General features: G+C 45.4%; 1 protein-coding gene across 1 annotated transcript in view; it reads right to left on the reverse strand.

The window, feature by feature from the left end:
- The window catches only part of LOC137532726 (adhesion G-protein coupled receptor D1-like), a 603,228-nt gene that overhangs the window by 325,719 nt on the left and 257,087 nt on the right, over positions 1–20,422 (reverse strand). The window lies entirely within an intron of this gene.

Consider the following 20,422-nt stretch of genomic DNA (forward strand, 5'->3'; position numbering starts at 1 on the left):
TGTCTCTGTACTGCACTTGACTGTCTGTTGCCGAACCTGCTTGTCTGACTCTTCTGCCCTCACCGGGGAGCTAGTCTCTGGTGAGGGATTCTCTGTACAATTTAATCACCTGCTCCTCAGGTGATCAGTAGCTGCAGCACAGTCTTAATCACCTGCTCCTCAGGTGATCAGTAGTTGCAGTACAGTCTTAATCACTTGCTCCTCAGGTGATCAGTAGCTGCAGTACAGTCTTAATCACCTGCTCCTCAGGTGATCAGTAGTTGCAGTACAGTCTTAATCACCTGCTCCTCAGGCGATCGGTAGCTGCAGCACAGTCTTAGTCACCTGCTCCTCGGGTGACCTATAGCTGTAGTGCAGTCTGAATCACCCGCTCCTTGGTTGATCAGTTCCACTAGTATTACTGTTGCACCATACACCTATCTACACACCTGGTAGTCTTGTGTCAAGCTATACTAGTATTATTGGTGATTCTGCAGATCACCTTATAATCAGGTATAGCATCTGTATTATTGGTGATACTGCAGATCACCAATAATCAGAAAATCTGTTATTGCTGACACCAATCGTTACACTATTAAACACATTTTTCAGTAGAAAATACATATATTTACGTAGATCTGTACATGAGTCCTGAAAGAGGGACAAATGAATAAGAAAGAAGGACAAAGGGACTGGTTTCCCAAAGAAGGACTGTCCCTCCAAAAGAGGAGCTTTGGTAAATGCGATAGTGCATTTGAATGTTCTAAGAGTTCTTCTTTAAGATTAAAAATTACTTCCTGTTAATTCACATAGATGCTGTGTTTGGATTACATTTTAAGAGCAGAGCTGGCTTGCCAATCCTTTGGTAAATGTAGATGTGAAGAAAACACTGCCCCACAAAGGGTTAATATTGAATAGGTGTGAATTGTGTAATTTTCATTTCCTGTAAGTACTCGGTAGCAGAAAATATCAGGCTCCAAATCATGAGTTTGACCACCTCCCAAATAACACTGTCTTAGTGATATACCAAAGGAAAGGTTACAGGAGAGATTAAAGCACTAGGAGGATAAGGAAATAAAAGGTCAGCCAGGAATATCTAAATTGGATAGCAGTAGAAATGCACAGAAATTAGAGGCATTACCAAAATGTCTTGCTGAATAATACTGACTTTAAAGCTTTCCAATTATGACTGCACAGAGCATGTGTTTTTTTATAATTAGCTTTGATATAGTTTTGAGAAGTGGGTCAGCTAAAGTACAATGCTCATAAGCCATTTGTAAAATGATGTCCAATTACATACACATGCAAATGCCTGTCTCACAGTCCCTCTTCTTCTGCAAACTTTCCTGAAATACCTTTATAACACATTCTTACAAAACAAGCTTTGCATTGTGCCTGGTCCAATTTTAAATTGGTGTCAGGTTCGGGCTTAGCCAACACTGATGCATCGCTCTGCAACTAAATACAGCCCATTAATATTGTAAAAAGTAATAATGAAAAATAAATGAAAAAGATATGTTGTACGAAGAGGTTAATTAAATAAGACATAGGCAAATTAGTTAGCCCAAGCTGACACTCAGCTGTTACATGGTAGTGCTGGCTGCTATTGCTGTTTTCTCAGTATTTCCTCTAGAAATCATTATATCTGTTCTATTTATCTTGTTTCCAAGGTAGGTGATATGTGGGCATAAAAAACCTCTGTTGAATGTATCATTGCACTAAAATACAGGGTTTCTATAGGGATTTTATTGATGTTGTGTTACTACATACCTGCATTTACTACGTAGTACTTCTTAGTCAGTGCGTATTAAGTTAGTGGCATAGCTCCCTTTTTCAGAGTGAGAGTATCTTTTTGCTTATTCATTCTTTTGTGGTATTTGTGACTTGTGGTGTGGCAAGGGCATGGTTAGAGAGGAGACTGGGGGTTGTCTTAATAGTATTTCACTTTATGAGCTCAAAAGGTTTTGAGGAATGATTCAGAGAGACATGGACATATAACTTTTAATAGCGGCTCAGACTAGAGGTGCATACACACATGCGACTATAGTCGTTTGTAACGATCGTTCCCCGATCCTTACCAACGACGATCGTTACAAAAAACGAACCACCGATTATTAAGGCAAATGACTAACGAGCCAAATCGCTACAAAAGAAAGTTCTGTCTCGGCGGATTTTAACCAACGACGATCGTTTGCAAAAGTAGTACATCGTTGGAAACAGTCGTTCGTACTAGGCTTGACATGCGCATTTCACTATTTCTCTGTGAAACTTCTCATTTTTATGCGCAGGCGCAATAGTTGCTTTACATGATGTAACGTTCGTTCTAACGATCAGATCGTTACACACCTTTTAAAACTATCTTTACTTAGGTCGTTCTTTCATCAATTAAAAGTTCGTTCGTCGTTCTCAACGAACGATCGTTGTCGCATGTGTGTACGTAGCATTAGAGATAGTAAATGAGATGCAAATACATTTCATGTAAATTATATGCAGCTGTAAATTGGACCAATCAGAATAACTTTCTTCCAATTTTTATTGGCCCAATTTTAAGCTGCATATAATTTACATAACATTTAAATTTTAGGTGACCTTATTTGCAATTCATTGACCATCTCTACTCAGACTTTGTCTTTGTAAAAACAAGTCAAACAGTGGTGTCATTAGGCTGATAGATTCAGGGTCACTGCCCCAAATCTCTGCAAGGGCAGATTGATCTTACCCCACCGCTTGCAAGTGTGGAGCATCAATAGTTCCTATTGTGCAGTTGCTCATGGATATTGTGGATATTGCTAAATCACCTGGCCTAGCAAAACTTCTGGCTTTGTGCACTATGTGGTGATGCACAAGACAGAAGACCTTACTTCCCAGGCCAGCTTTATAGTCTCTTCCTGTCTACCACTGACAGTGTGCCTGACACTAGAGAGAAGCTGCCTGAAATGGAATGAATAACCCTCCTAGCACTCCGTAGCTGGGGGGAAAAAACGTGGTGGATGATGTTGCCCTGGATGAGGAACAGGCGCTGGAGCCTTTCACCACAAACCCAATTAGATTGGGGCAGTTCATGCTGATGATGTATCTGAGCAAGGACCCCGTATCAAAACAATAAAGGACACGGACCTGTACTGGGTGGTAAGAACAGAGCGATTTGGTGCTGATGGTGATGTGCCAATCATGTCCAGAGGTGTGGGTTGCTGCTAATCGGGTGTCTGGGGGAACCAAATCTTATCTTCTTTGCCACATATTGCAGCCATTATAAAAGCTGCAATTTGCAGCAAAGAAAAAGTAAAAGGCGTCTGATAGCGGACACCGCCATGCGTCCAAATTTCCATTGCTTGCCACAAAATTTGGCTTTCATAATAGGCCATTTTTTTCCGAAAGGACTCCTGCGCCCTTTTTTTCTGCTTCGGGTGGACAGCCCTGATGTATGTTTATGGCATTATTATAATTAAAGTGACATTTCCCTGTAAGTTTTAAAGCCCCAATGATGGTTTCAGCACTAATTTCTTGTGCTTCCATCTGTGTGTTTCTGCTCTGTAGTGAAAATAAACAATTACTCATATAGTTTGTACAGAAACGTGTGTCATTGATGAGCTTCAGGGAGAATTATAGACAAAATAACGAATATGAATCATTCCTTTCTATGAGAAGAGCGGAGGCTGAAGCAAACAACAAACCTGAATAGCTCTGTTTATAGCTTATTTATTGTTGATGATTGTGTGTGCTGCCTAAAGTTATTATTCAAAACCAACATAATGATTCACTTGTATCCTATAGGATGCAATATTCCAGTTGTCCACTCAATCACATAACACCATATGGATAACTGGGCTACTCCTGCCACATCATGAAACTTTAAGGCATGCAAATATGCATTTTGTTGTCAATATGTCTTGTCAATTCAGCAGCACAGATGGTTTTAAAACACATCTACTGGCCTAAGGCTCTTGAATGATATTTCTTGGCCCAGTGAAGCAACATTTTTCATTTTCAACAGTACTGAATTAGCCATCAGTTAAGAAAGAAAGTCTTGAATAAGAATGATAATGGATAACTTGAAAAGATTCAAAGACTAAAGGTGGCCATACACTGGCCCGATTCGTGGCCGTTTCGACAGCAGATTCGATCCTGGGATCGAATCTGCTGCCAATTGTTCACGCTAAACGCACCCGCCGATCTGATTTCCTCCCGAAATCGGATCGGTCCGTCGATCGCGCCGTGCGGGAAATTACCCTCGATCGTCCGCGGGTAGGGAGCGCGTCGCTAGCGGCGGCCGATCCGATCAGGTATACATTACCTGACGCTGGCTCCCGGGCGTCTTCTCCGCATCTTCTCCGCGCTGCACCCGCTCCATCCCGGCGCTTCCTGTGTCACTGCAGTGACCAGGAAGTTCAAATAGAGGGCGCTCTATTTGAACTTCCTGGTCACGGAGTGACACAGGAAGCGCCGGGATGGAGTGGGTGCAGCGTGGAGAAGATGCGGAGAAGATGCCCGGGAGCCAGCGTCAGGTAATGTATGCGCGGGCGGGGGGAGCGGCGGCTCCACAGATTGTGATCGGTTTCAGGCTGAAATCGATTCACAATCTGTTTGCAGTAAAGGCAACCATACGATCCCTCTCTGATCAGATTCGATCAGATAGGGATCTGTCAGCTGGTCGATCTAATGGCAAATCGACCAGTGTATGGTTACCTTAAGCTTTCAGCATGAAGTGAGGTCTAGTTCACACTGGGAGCTTTTTCAGCACTTTGCTGATTGCCAGTGATCAGCAAAGCGCTGCTGCTAATGTATCTGTAACGATCGGTGTCAGCACACAGAGAGAATTTGATTATTGGTGATCTGCAGTATCACCAAGAATACAGATCTATACCTGATTATGGATGATCTGCAGAATCACCAAAAATACAGATATAGTACTAACCTCTGGACACCTATGAATATATATATAATGAGTGTTTGGTGTAACAGTATAACTTTGAGTAATCCACCTGATGAGCAGGTGACCTTTGGCAGTACAGGAGGTACTGCTATAGAGAGAGTACAGAAACCCTCCAGCAGCCTGAGACTCTCCAAGGGGTGGAGTCAGGCTGAAGTTAGGAAGGCCAGAGAGTGAATGACACCTGAAGGTGGATGTCACTGACTGATCTGGAGACTTTCTTTAGTGGAGAGAGATAGCTCTTGAGGTCGGGCAAGCCAGGTCGGCAACACACGGACAGACAAAGTACAAAGACGGAAGGCTGATTCGGTATCCAAGGCAGACAGGGTTTGGCAACAGAATATCAGATATGCGTGGTACCGAATCAGCGAACAGAGGGATAGTCAGAAAAGCTACAGGTCATAACAAATATCAAACAATGCCTAGTCTTGGGTGTGAGGTCCGTGGTCTCTACACCCTGGAACTAGTCTGACATATAGCAGAATGATAACACAAGTTCCCTAGTCTTGGGTGTGAGGTCCGTGGTCTCTACACCCTAGAACTAGTCTGAAGTATAACAGAATGACAACACAAGTAATCTGGATCAGTGTGAATTCCCAGGTCCTCCTGGTTCAAACACACTGTTGGATCTGACTAAGGTCTGAGTGCTTCCACGTAGTGCACGCAATGGCAGACAGTTTGAGAGTGGCCAGCAGTAACCATATATAGAGCAGCGCTCTCTGGCGCCACCCCGAAGTGATCAACCAATGGCTGACCCCCCCTTGGCCATCATAAAAGTTCTGCCTTTCAGCACGCGCACGCATATTCCTAAGCCTGTGTGAACTAACAGACTCAGCCAGACCAGATGCACGCTGCTGCGTGCAAACCGCCGCGCTGGACGCGGAACCAGCCGCCTTCCTGTCAGTACATGCGGTGGCTTTTCCGCGTTCTGCCAAGTTACCAGACGCACGCTTCCGCGTGCAGACCGCCGCGTTGGACGCGGAATCAGCCGCCTTGCTGTCAGTACACGCGGCAGCTTTTCCGCGTTCTCTCACAGTACCCCCCCCTGAGGAGTGGACTCCGAACATCTCCTACCCGGCTTCCCAGGATGTAAGTTATGGAATTCCTCTTTTAACTCCTCTGCGTGCATACGACAGTCTGGCACCCAAGTTCTCTCCTCTATGCCATACCCCTTCCAGTGAACCAAATACTGCACAGAGTTCTGCACAAGCCGTGAGTCCAGAATCTTCTCAATTTCATACTCAGGTTGGTCATCAATCAACACAGGGGGGGGGGGGGGAGCAGAATCCACATGCACTGCCGGCTTGAGCAAGGACACATGAACTGATCTTACACCTCTCATACTGGCTGGGAGATCGACAGCATAGGTGACAAAATTAACCTTCCTGGTCACTGGGAATGGTCCTATGAATGTAGGATCCAGTTTGGGTGATACTCACTTCAGGGCCCCATGCCGAGAGGATACGTACACCATGTCTCCAGGGGAAAACTCCCACTCTACAGACTTTCTCTTACTAGTCTGATTTTTCTGAGCCCGGGGTTTCCTTGACACTGGTAAATGTTGTAATGTACCCAGTGTTTTACCCTCTAGCATGTCTCGCTGGCAAGGGCCCAGATTAGGCATCCAGTCCTCCACCGTCTCCGCAGGTGCCCTGACCACCTTTCGAGGTAGGTCGGTCTTAGGCTCGGAACATTTAACTAAAGCTTCTGCTTTGACCTGTACTGTCACTTCTCCAACCTGTATCTTGGTAGCATCAACCCCAACTCTCCCCAAACAATGCCGATGACAATGGGCTGACCATTTCAATAACTGTCCTGAAGCCCAGTCAATCTGTGGGGAATGGAGTTGCAACCAGGGCATACCAAGAACAATGGTGGAGGTTGCCATGGGCATCACCAGGAACTGTAATCTCTCTTCATGTAAGGCCCCTAAACAACATGACAACAAGGGGGTCTGGAAGGTAATCTGACCACTCTGCAATGGAGAGTCATCCACTGTAGTGACCAGAATCTGCCGGTCTAATGGGACCAAGGGTATCCCCAATTTTTTAACGAAATCATAATCAATGAGGTTTTCCGCAGAACTGGAGTCCACAACGGCTTCTGCGGAACTAGTCTGACCCTCCCATGTAATAGCGCAGGGAAGGAGCAGACGATCCTTGTTTAAAGATAAAGACCGCTTGCCTATGGTATTGACTAACCCCAGGCGGCAGCGTTCTTCCGGCCCTTTAGCACCATATAAACTGCTTTTCTTTGGTCTTCGCTTGACTCAACCCTGAATACCCGATTTGCATCGGCTCGTCTGAGGGTGATCGAGAAGAGTCGTATAAGACAGACCTTCTAGTATTCCTACCACAAACTTGTCTCTGGTAGCGCAAACGGCGATCTATCTGCACGGCCAAAGAAATAGCCTCGTCTACAGACTTGGGCTCAGGATGTCCAATCATCACATCATGAATTGCATCCGACAACCCTGCCAAAAAACAGTCCAACAGTGCAAACGACCCCCATCTCGCAGACACTGCCCATTTCCTGAACTCAGCTGCGTAATTTTCAACCGGATCCTTGCCCTGCCGCAACGTCTTGAGCTTCCACTCAGCGGTAGAGGCAATGTCCGGATCATCATAAATTATAGCCATTCCTTTAAAAAATTCCTCAACCGAGGCTAGGGCCTCATGCCCTGTCGGGAGACTATATGCCCCAGTGCTGATCGTAATGGAAAAAGCTACGCTTACGGATCATTACGCGTAATTTTACGCTATTACGCATTACGAAATTACGCTTACGGCATAGACATTCAATTTCGGTACATGTCTGTAATTACGCATTGGCCTTACGCAATTACGCGTAAGAATACCGTAATTCAAGTTGTTACGTTATTGGCTTACGCGTAAATTCCTACTAGCAATTAATGCGTAAGGTCATGCTGCCAAGCGGAAAAGTTGACGCATGGATCAATGTTAGGTAGCCGCCGACTTTAAGGGTTAATAGCAAAGCCCCCTTAAGTGCTAAGAGCCTCAAATTTGGAGAATATATTAAGGAGATCAGAAGGAATAAGAGGGAAATTTTTTTTTTCAAAAAGACCTTATAGTTTTTGAGAAAATCGATGTTAAAGTTTCAAAGGAAAAATAGATACATTTAAAAACCCGCCGACTTTAACGGTTAATAGCAAAGCCTGCTTAAAATTTAGAAACACCAAATTTACAGGGTATATTAAGGGGATCAGTGGGAATAAGAGGAAAATTTTTTTTTTCAAAAAGACCTTATAGTTTTTGAGAAAATCGATTTTTAAGTTTCAAGGGCAAAAATGTCTTTTAAATGCGGAAAATGTCAGTTTTTTTTGCACAGGTAACAATAGTGTTTTATTTTCATAGATTCCCCCAAGTGGGAAGAGTTTTACTTACTTCGTTCTGAGTGTGGGAAATATTAAAAAAAAAACGACGTGGGGTCCCCCCTCCCAGACCTCTTTAACCCCTTGTCCCCCATGCAGACTGGGATAGCCAGAATGCGGAGCACCGGCCGCGTGGGGCTCCGCACCCTGACTATACCAGCCCACATGGTCCATGGATTGGGGGGTCTCGGAAGGGGAGGGGCAGCCAAGCTTTCCCCTCCCCCTCCGAGCCCTTGTCCAATCCAAGGACAAGGGGCTCTTCTCCACCTCCGATGGGCGGTGGAGGTGGAGGCCGCGATTTCCTGGGGGGGAGGTTCATGGTGGCATCTGGGAGTCCCCTTTAAAAAGGGGTCCCCCAGATGCCCACCCCCCCTCCCAGGAGAAATGAGTATAGAGGTACTTGTACCCCTTACCCATTTCCTTTAAGAGTTAAAAGTAAATAAACACACAGACACTTTGAAAAAGTATTTTAATTGAACAAAAAACATAACCACGAAAAAAGTCCTTTAATATTCTTAATTAACCATTAATACTTACCTGTCCCTTTAAAAGCCAGTTCCCACGCAATATCCTCGGAAATATACTAATCAGTTACAATGTAACAAAGCTATTACAATGTAACAACTTTGTTACTTTGTAACACCACCGCACCCGACGTCACTCGCCGCCACCGCCGCGTCTGCGCTGACCCGACAGAGCTCTGAGCTATATAGCTCAGAGCTCCCTAAGCATCTTTGTATTTGGGCTCCAAGGAGCCCCATTGGTCCTTAGCAGACCAATGGGGTTCCTTTAAATCAGAAGGAACCCCATTGGTCTGCTAAGGACCAATGGGGCTCCTTGGAGCCCAAATACAAAGATGCTAAGAGAGCTCTGAGCTATATAGCTCAGAGCTCTGTCGGGTCCGTGCGGGACGCTAAGTCCCCGCCGCCTCCCGCTGTCCTCCCCGCCTCTTCCACATGTCACCCACATGTCACCCACATGTGGGTGACATGTGGGTGACAGATGTGGGCGGGGCTGACAGCGGGAGGCGGCGGGGACTTAGCGTCCCGCACTGACCCGACAGAGCTCTGAGCTATATAGCTCAGAGCTCTCTTAGCATCTTTGTATTTGGGCTCCAAGGAGCCCCATTGGTCCTTAGCAGACCAATGGGGTTCCTTCTGATTTAAAGGAACCCCATTGGTCTGCTAAGGACCAATGGGGCTCCTTGGAGCCCAAATACAAAGATGCTTAGGGAGCTCTGAGCTATATAGCTCAGAGCTCTGTCGGGTCAGCGCAGACGCGGCGGTGGCGGCGAGTGACGTCGGGTGCGGTGGTGTTACAAAGTAACAAAGTTGTTACATTGTAATAGCTTTGTTACATTGTAACTGATTAGTATATTTCCGAGGATATTGCGTGGGAACTGGCTTTTAAAGGGACAGGTAAGTATTAATGGTTAATTAAGAATATTAAAGGACTTTTTTCGTGGTTATGTTTTTTGTTCAATTAAAATACTTTTTCAAAGTGTCTGTGTGTTTATTTACTTTTAACTCTTAAAGGAAATGGGTAAGGGGTACAAGTACCTCTATACTCATTTCTCCTGGGAGGGGGGGTGGGCATCTGGGGGACCCCTTTTTAAAGGGGACTCCCAGATGCCACCATGAACCTCCCCCCCAGGAAATCGCGGCCTCCACCTCCACCGCCCATCGGAGGTGGAGAAGAGCCCCTTGTCCTTGGATTGGACAAGGGCTCGGAGGGGGAGGGGAAAGCTTGGCTGCCCCTCCCCTTCCGAGACCCCCCAATCCATGGACCATGCGGGCTGGTATAGTCAGGGTGCGGAGCCCCACGCGGCCGGTGCTCCGCATTCTGGCTATCCCAGTCTGCATGGGGGACAAGGGGTTAAAGAGGTCTGGGAGGGGGGACCCCACGTCGTTTTTTTTTTTATATTTCCCACACTCAGAACGAAGTAAGTAAAACTCTTCCCACTTGGGGGAATCTATGAAAATAAAACACTATTGTTACCTGTGCAAAAAAAACTGACATTTTCCGCATTTAAAAGACATTTTTGCCCTTGAAACTTAAAAATCGATTTTCTCAAAAACTATAAGGTCTTTTTGAAAAAAAAAATTTTCCTCTTATTCCCACTGATCCCCTTAATATACCCTGTAAATTTGGTGTTTCTAAATTTTAAGCAGGCTTTGCTATTAACCGTTAAAGTCGGCGGGTTTTTAAATGTATCTATTTTTCCTTTGAAACTTTAACATCGATTTTCTCAAAAACTATAAAGTCTTTTTGAAAAAATTTTTTTTCCTCTTATTCCTTCTGATCTCCTTAATATATTCTCCAAATTTGAGGCTCTTAGCACTTAAGGGGGCTTTGCTATTAACCCTTAAAGTCGGCGGCTTTTTTATATTATACGGGAGCGTAATATTACGCGATTACGGCAGACTGTGTAATTTCAATGGGAGTTTACTGTCTTACGCGTAATTTGTTACGCGTAAAACGTAACCCACGGTCTACGCGTAATTAATTACGCGTAATACCGTAACCTTACACGTAACGCTTACGGTGCATTTGTAGTGAATTACGATGCGTAATTACGCTAATGCGTAATTTCGGCCCAGCACTGATATGCCCAGGTCTGGGAATCCCCTGACAACAGAGTCTTAATAAATGTAATTCTCTGTGCCACGGTTCCAGATGAATTAGGCCTCAACTCAAAGTATGATAACACTATTTCTAAAATTCTTTCGGGCACAGGCATACATATGTCTGTGCTAGGAGGAGATCGCACTGAGTTTATAGCTGATTGAAGTTCCTGAATAGCCCCAAATAGCTGGCTGATCTGGGTCTGTTGGTTCAAAACTACCCCGGAAAGATTGTTTACCGCGGTGGTCAGGATTTTAACATGACTATACAGTGTGTCCATTTGGTTTTGGTCTGCCGTTCTGTAATGATCGGTGTCAGCACACAGAGAGAATCTGATTATTGGTGATCTGCAGTATCACCGAGAATACAGATCTATACCTGATTATGGATGATCTGCAGAATCACCAAAAATACAGATATAGTACTAACCTCTGGACACCTCTGAATATATATATAATGAGTGTTTGGTGTAACGGTATAACTTTGAGTAATCCACCTGATGAGCAGGTGGCCTTTGGCAGTACAGGAGGTACTGCTATAGAGAGAGTACAGAAACCCTCCAGCAGCCTGAGACTCTCCAATGGGTGGAGTCAGGCTGAAGTTAGGAAGGGCCAGAGAGTGAGTGACACCTGAAGGTGGATGTCACTGACTGATCTGAAGACTATCTCTTTAGTGGAGAGAGATAGCTCTCGAGGTCGGGCAAGCCAGGTCGGCAACACATGGACAGACAAAGTACAAAGACGGAAGGCTGATTCAGTATCCAAGGCAGGCAGGGTTTGGCAACAGAATATCAGATATGCGTGGTACCGAATCAGCAAGCAGAGGGATAGTCAGAAAAGCAACAGGTCATAACAAATATCAAACAATGCCTAGTCTTGGGTGTGAGGTCCGTGGACTCTACACCCTGGAACTAGTCTGACGTATAGCAGAATGATAACACAAGTTCCCTAGTCTTGGGTGTGAGGTCCGTGGTCTCTACACCCTGGAACTAATCCAAAGAATAATAGAATGATAACACAAGTTCCCTAGTCTTGGGTGTGAGGTCCGTGGTCTCTACACCCTGGAACTAATCCAAAGAATAATAGAATGATAACACAAGTTCCCTAGTCTTGGGTGTGAGGTCCGTGGTCTCTACACCCTGGAACTAGTCTGAAGTATAACAGAATGATAACACAAGTAATCTGGCTCAGTGTGAATTCCCAGGTCCTCCTGGTTCAAACACACTGTTGGATCTGACTAAGGTCTGAGTGCTCCCACGTAGCGTTCGCAATGGCAGACAGTTTGAGAGTGGCCAGCAGTAACCATATATAGAGCAGCACTCTCTGGCGCCACCCCAAAGTGATCAACCAATGGCTACCAGCTCTGAGGTAAGCTGATCGGCCTGGTCAGCTGACCGCCCATTGGCCATCATAAAAGTTCTGCCTTTCAGCGTGCACGCGTATTCCTAAGCCTGCGTGAACTAACAGACTCAGCCAGACCATATGCACGCTGCTGCGTGCAAACCGCCATGCTGGACGTGGAACCAGCCGCCTTGCTGTCAGTACATGCGGCGGCTTTTCCGCGTTCTGCCAAGTTACCAGACGCACGCTTCCGCGTGCAGACCGCCGCGTTAGACGCGGAATCAGCCGCCTTGCTGTCAGTACACGCGGCGGCTTTTCCGTGTTCTCTCACAGTATCCCTATGAATACATTCGCACTGCAGTGTTTGTGATTGTGATCAATTGAATACACGCTGCATGCAGCATCTTGGGGGTGATAACACTGTGATTCTTGTTCTATTGAATGCGAATCACAAAGGCAAATCATGGAGAATCGCAAGAGTTTGACCCCAGTATCATAATCGCGGACCCGAACACAATCATGGGCAAGCACAACTGTGCACCAGCCCTGATACCTTCAGAAGAAAGCTTAAACCCTATATTCAAATTCAACCTGTAACTCTTAGGCCTCTTTTACACTTGGTCACTTTTTTGCATTGTGTTACCCTTTCTGCACACAAGGTAAAGCAACAGCAAAGAAAGTGAATGAGGCCAAGTACACTATGCTTGTCACCTCACACCAGAAGTATCTAATCCCTGCTAACCTAGAGCAAAGTAAAGAGCGCATTACCGTGCGACTTCAGCGGCAACAAAATGCATTGAAGTCAATGCGCGATGCAAAAAATGTAAATTTGTTGGCGGCGGCGGTGTTCTTATATGCACGGAACAATGCAAATACTATGGGGATGACCGAAATCCCAGTGACGTACTTCCTGTCTAGAAGGTAGTACATCACTGCGTGAGGAGCAGCGACAGGCGGCAAAGGACATGCAGGTGGTGTGTGAGTGGCAGCGCTATGCATATGACACTGCCAGCAAACTCTGATGCAGGGTCATATGAATGGATTTCTGGCATTGCGGTGCAAACTATTCCCTTGTATAAAACAGACCTCAAAATGAACTGAGCCGTTTTTTTCTATTTTCTTATTAAAAAACAAACCTTCCTTTAAGGGACGTTCATAATGGTATAATCCGTTGGGGGTGTGGGGGTTGGGGAGAGCACTCTTACTAACTGGGTGCTGCTCTTCTGCTCCCGTCCCCGTACGGCATGCGCCATCTTCATCACTTGATCATCAGCTTCTGTCAGCATTTGTCACTATGGCAGGGTAATACACGCGTGCCATGATGTACTCCAGGAGATGTAGTCCCTGGGTGTGAGTACAGCTCTGTACTCATATCCCCATGACTACATCTCCTGGCATGCATTGTAGACCTTGCAATTCGTTCTGTTGCTATGGAGAAGGGGAGGGACAACTCATTGGTGTATGACTGAGTGGTTTACAGTGAGTGGAGTAAGGAGGAGAACAATGCTCTCAGTCGAGACAATCCTGTACTTTGGGTCAAGATTTTCAGCATAGGCAGCCACAAACGGCTGAGAACAATGTAGCATTTGTACCATCCTTATAGTGCACCTGAGAAATTGTAAATTCAAGCATTTATACATAGCTGGGGCTTACACCAGCCCTGTGTACACTATATGCTTCCTTGCCATCCTCCCGGGCTGCTCCTATTCTCCATTGGCCGGCCTGGTAAATTTTCCAGTCACCCCCAGTTGTTTTGTATTGCACATGCGTGGGACAGCTTGAGCCGAGCGCAGTGACGGGTGCAGTAGAGTGTGACTAGGGACAATTGCCAAATTTACGAGGCCGGCCAGGAATGGAACCACCCAGGCGAGGGACCCCATGGCGTACATGGAGCTGGGGGAAACCCCAAGTAAGTATAAATGTGTGCACTTACAATGTCTACAATGTCGCATGTTTCTTTAAAACCTATAATTTATAGAAAAAATGAATTCAGACAACTACACATGCACACTAATTGTAGTACTTAAAATGTATGTTAATAACACAGATATTTTCAACAAATTGAAAACTCCTCGAAAGTAACCCTGAGTGGTCCACTTTGCATTCAGGTATTGAATCAAGGATGCTAATGAACGATTTTCATCCATGCTAGCAAAGAGTTATGATTTGATGGCACGAGTCAGACTCACACGGTGATTCAAAATGAAATGCCTTGTGCCCATCTATTTCGTGCAGCTACAATGAACAGATTTGTTTAAGATGATTTAGGTTTTACAGGCAATAGAAAACATTTAGCTATTACAGTTCATTAGTATGCTAAAATGCTCTTCAGAGCGTTTGCCTTTTTTATTTCTCAGATGAAGTATTTGTTAATAAAGTGTATGCATATTACTGAAAAGATGTTGTGACAGTTATAATTGCTAGCAATAATAGCTTAGGTGTCCTTGATGTGAATTCATAATCTAAAGCTGAAATTGTTGTGAAATGTATTTTAATAGTACATATGTATTATATATTCTAATTAATGTCTAAGCAAATGAAATGGGGACAAAAGCCACATTTTTTTGTAGACTGTGAGGATGTAATACTATTTTACAAATGAAAATCAGTATCATTAAAGCGGAATATAACCCTGCATTTCATCTTTGCTCTAAAATGTTATTTACAGCATATTATATGCAACCAGCATTTTTTTTTACTAGACCAGCATTGGAAAGGTTACACACAGAGCTTGAACGTTCAGTGCAGTGAAATGTGGACCATCCAAACTTTTAGATTATGTTATCTTGTGTTTATCTAAATGTATCAAGTGAGGAATGTGACACATTCTCTGACTGTGGAGAAGCTGCTCAACACGGACAAAGAATCAAAGCATAGAATTTGTAAAGGTGCTGGAGACACAGTTTCCCAGAGCTGGATCAGCCTGGATATTTGCCGGTGCCTAGTCTCTGCTGGATTGGTCACACAGCTACAACATCATACAAAACAAAAAATTGAGACGGCACACTACTGGCTGCAAAACTTTGCTGTATTGAGCGGACAACAGACACTACATGTTACGGATACAACTATCCTTCATCACCTGATGAAGTATAGTTGTATCCGTAACATGTAGTGTCTGGTTTTTTTTTTTTTGTTTATTTTGAAAGAGTCAAAGCATGTCTGCCTGAATGAATGAATAAAACCAGTTATTAATAAAATGCAAAGTCAGTTCACAAAGCAAAAAAAATGTACTTTTGGGAACCTATAACTTCTAAATGAATAATAATACTTGTAACGATTGTGGAACTTTCCCCGTGATCAGCGCACAACGCGTGCGCTGACACGGCGGAAATCCTCCACAAGCGTATAATTTGCAGGAACCCAGCAAAAGGTGCTACGCACCTGTAGAGGGAAATTCCTGTCTGCAGATGGCGCTGGGGAGTGCAGAGGAACCAATCCTCTGTACCTCCACAAGTGCCAGACAGGAATTGTACGAAGCGCAGAACGCAATCGCAAGAGAGGCGATTGCGAATGAGATTGAGCAAAGGGATAGGTTGTATGTGTGTGCGCCAATCCAGTCGCCACCCCGCGACCCCGCACACACAACAGCAGATACGAAATAGGAACGCGATCGCGAGAGGTGCGATCGCCAGACGTGACACAAGGCAGATCAGAATAGAATACGAGGGTAGCAAAGGCACAGAAAATACAATAAGGAGATACGGAAAATAACAACGCTAGCTAACCGCGAACACCGCACTCATTCGCAACAGTGCACGCGGTTATGCGCGATCTCCACGTGATAAGTACAATAGAGACAAGCACGCCTAACTAACCATTAACAGACAAACATGAAACAGAGGACGCGAGCGCTTGCTTAACGGTTACCTCACCGAGCCTGCAGCAAGCGTAGCGGACAAGACAGAAACACGAAAACAGGGACAAACGAGAGATAGGATCCACAGCACTAGCGAAAAGTAGCTAGCGCGATCCCAGAAGACAGAACAGAAGGATCCCCAGTGCTAGCGAAAAGTAGCTAGCGCGATCCCAGGAGACAGAACAGAAGAGATAGCTGGTAGCAACCGCTGCACCAGCTATACTCCAAGAACAGAGATCAGAACCATTTCCTGTCGACCACCATTGGGGCAGGACAATGGCAACAGGCAAGACAAGACAGAACAGGCAATACAGATAATACAACCTGACTGGGCTAGAAGGGGAGCCTAAAGCAACCCCCAGGAATTAACTATACTAGATAGCAATGGCTGACACTCCAGCAGTGTCCATCAGGAACAGACCATGGAAAGGAAATGACCAGCCAAGCATTCTGGGAACCATAAAGCTCTTATAGTGCCAGTCATCAAAGAAGGCAGGTAGGGGATTTGCATAACGAATGTATGCAAATTCCCCAGCAAGAGAACAGACCAGAAACTTGCAATGGAAAGACAGGTCTCTGTTCCAGAGACCTGCAGCCCACAGACTAGAGGAATGGACAAACAGCTGTCTGCCTGTGCAGCCAGCTGAGCGGATCATCACAGTACTCCCCCCCCCCCCCCTCTAGGGATGGATTCCAGACATCCCTCAAAACTGGTATCATCACAAAACTGTAACTGAAGACTCATGAAGGTCAGGACAGCCCGACAAGGCCCAATTCCAGAGTCAGTCCATCCGAAACCGACCTCATCGGAAGCAGAAGCCACCGAAACATGCCCATCAGCACTGCAAGTCTCAGCGTAACACCCATCAGGACTGTGGACACCAGAGAAGAAGCCATCGACACCCTCCAGACAATACCCACCACCTTCCAAGGAGCGTCCAAGAATACCAAACCTGCCGCAATACCTGTTCGAAGTGTCCCTTACAACACCAAAGCCATTGCTGATCGTATTCAGGGCACCAAGCAAAACCTTTCCCGGAATCTCCCAGAACGTCTTGAAGCTCCGCAGAGATCCCAAGAAGCCAGAACGCTCACCAGGCTCACATGGAGAACCACCAAGAACCCCTATGGAACCTATGATCATTCCAGACTCAAAATTAGCAGGACACCCATCAAGATCAGGACTTTCAGGGACCACTTCTGGGCATGCAAGCAGGCAGGCTATATCAGAACATGTCTCCACTGAGGAAGCATCTGAGTACGCTGGTAACCGAGGCACACTTGGGCTTTCTGGGTCACAGAGCACATCGGGGTGCACTAGTACAGGAGAAACCTCAGGACATGTCGGGGAACTGCCAACCTCAGAGTCCGACACGACAAGGCCAAAACCAGAACCGGGCAGAAAATCATCACGAGTAAAGGTCACAGGTACTGGTCTTTCAAAAGAAGACTCGGACTCAAATTCAGAATTTTCTGTAACTGTAATATCATCATTGACTACACATGAATATAGCTCCACAAGAGCTGCAAAAGTAGTCAGCAAGGCAGCAATGCTTACTGAAGTGGGCAACACCTCAGAAGGACCTGGGGGGCAGGAGACATCTCCTACAAGTTCTGCACCCTTTGGGAGGAACTCGGAGACCTTTAGATCATCAAACAAGACCTCAGGAACATAATTTTTCAAGTTGTCTAAGAAGGATTCTGTACTATCCATGTTACAGGGCAAAACTGGAACTTTATTTTGAGAACAGGGCAGATGTCCAGGGAAGGTTCCACCATAAACTGAGACTGAATTTCATCATCATGAGTGGAACGTACAGGAATATTCACTGGACCACACACTGACTCCCTAACTTTAATCTCGCTGCACCCAGAACTCTGCGTAGTAGTCAAACTAGCTTGCAATTCCAAAACTGCAGAAAGACAGGTAAAAATAGCAGCAATACCTAGACGAGCCTCTAGGGGCAGGGCAGGAGATATTGTACAAGGCAATATTGACTCATCCAGAGTACTGGGTGGAGAGTCAATACTTTCTTCAGAATCAGACTCGCAAATGTCAATGCAAGTGGACATCATGCCTTCATTCATGGTACAGGGCAGGTTCAGAGAAAGCTTCTCTGGACAAGGCAAAGAAGCTTCAGCATCAGATTCACAAAACCGAAGCGCTGTCTCACTCTTAGATTCGGCTAACAATGTCGAATCCGAGGAGTCAGAACGCAAAATTTGCGGATCCAAGATCGCTTTAGGTTGCGAAACTGACGCTTCCATATCGCAAACCTCCGCGATCTGCGGAGCAGACTGCAAGGCATCTAGGACAGAAACACTGGAGCAACTGTCATCAGGCAACAGGCCTGCACAGGTGCGAACAGAATAAGACATAGATTCATTTGCAAAAGAAATGGTGACATCAACAGGATAAACTTTATTAGGCATAAAAATTTTACTTTTGACGCTGCATAGTCGAGAAATTTTCCCCATAGCAGGGTCACAGACAGAAGATCTCAAAGATCTGTTTCTAACTGACAAAGGATCCCACACATCCTTGAGGAAACCGGCAGACTCATGCCGATCACAATCTGCAGGAACATCCGAGAAACAGGCATCAGATCGCACAGATTCAAACTGCACACTGTCAGGAGAGAATCCTTCGGGATGCGCACAGGAACCAACCACAGCGGCACACTCATTTATTTCAGATTGCACAAAGTCAAGACTCTCATGCTTTACCCCAGAAAGGCAGGAACAATCATCCGACAATGATGTCTCTTTATTGGAATCAATTGGTTGGTGTGTGTGCAACTCATCCAAAATCGTTTGCCATACATAGATCACCAGATCCACATCATCCTTGTATCATTCATCGGAATCAATCAGAAGGTACATAGAATCGAGACAAGCATTCAAGACATCTTCGCTTTTTGCGATGTAAAAATCGCAAAAGGCTTTCCAATCAAAATCGAATTCTTCCAGCAAGGCCCCAATATCCCAGGAAGCAAATGGGGGTTCAAACAGGCCAGTATCCAAATAATCTCCATAGGGGTGGAGTTCAGGAACAAGAACAGATTTTTTAACTGCTTTAATGTAGTGCGCGATCCTACCTATAGCAGGATCCACATAAGCTTTGGATTGGGGCAAAAAACCTGGAAACTGATCAGCAGATGCATTATAAACATCATTATCATACTGCATGGTTTTGCCCATTTCAGACTTGACAGAAATAACCTCTTTATTCGTGGTTGCTAGGGGCAACGGATCTTTCCGCTGGGAAGCCTTCCTAGATCTTTTACGTTTAGACTTAGAGGCTTTGGATGGCTGCTTTGTGGATGAAAGAGTAGATGGAACAGCTGATTGAGCTGCTGACAACAACTCATTAAGGGGGTATGGTAATTGAGGTAATCTCAGCCAATTGTGAATTAAAAAGGCCAAGAATTCCAGGGGTCTTTGACTCAGGGTGGTATGATTTAACACATCATAACCCCACATTGACATTTCGCCCCCCAACAGAATGTAGACCATTTGGGGGGCCCAGGTAGACACTGGGGTGCATTGGAATTCAGGGTTCGCTAACAGTTTCGTACACTCAGACAAAAATTCGTCTGCTGATTCAGGTTCAAGTTTTTTAAATCTCTTAAAGGTACAAGAGCCATATTCGACAAAATCGTACAAATCGGAAATTCCGTCTACACTGGGGTTTTGGGTTGGGCTGGTCATTCTGTAACGATTGTGGAACTTTCCCCGTGATCAGCGCACAACGCGTGCGCTGACACGGCGGAAATCCTCCACAAGCGTATAATTTGCAGGAACCCAGCAAAAGGTGCTACGCACCTGTAGAGGGAAATTCCTGTCGGCAGATGGCGCTGGGGAGTGCAGAGGAACCAATCCTCTGTACCTCCACAAGTGCCAGACAGGAATTGTACGAAGCGCAGAACGCAATCGCAAGAGAGGCGATTGTGAATGAGATTGAGCAAAGGGATAGGTTGTATGTGTGTGCGCCAATCCAGTCGCCACCCCGCGACCGCGCACACACAACAGCAGATACGAAATAGGAACGCGATCGCGAGAGGTGCGATCGCCAGACGTGACACAAGGCAGATCAGAATATAATACGAGGGTAGCAAAGGCACAGCAAATACAATAAGGAGATACGGAAAATAACAACGCTAGCTAACCGCGAACACCGCACTCATTCGCAACAGTGCACGCGGTTATGCGCGATCTCCACGTGATAAGCACAATAGAGACAAGCACGCCTAACTAACCATTAACAGACAAACATGAAACAGAGGACGCGAGCGATT

Source organism: Hyperolius riggenbachi, chromosome 1, assembly GCF_040937935.1.
Source record: "Hyperolius riggenbachi isolate aHypRig1 chromosome 1, aHypRig1.pri, whole genome shotgun sequence".
Taxonomy (NCBI): Eukaryota; Metazoa; Chordata; class Amphibia; order Anura; family Hyperoliidae; genus Hyperolius; species Hyperolius riggenbachi.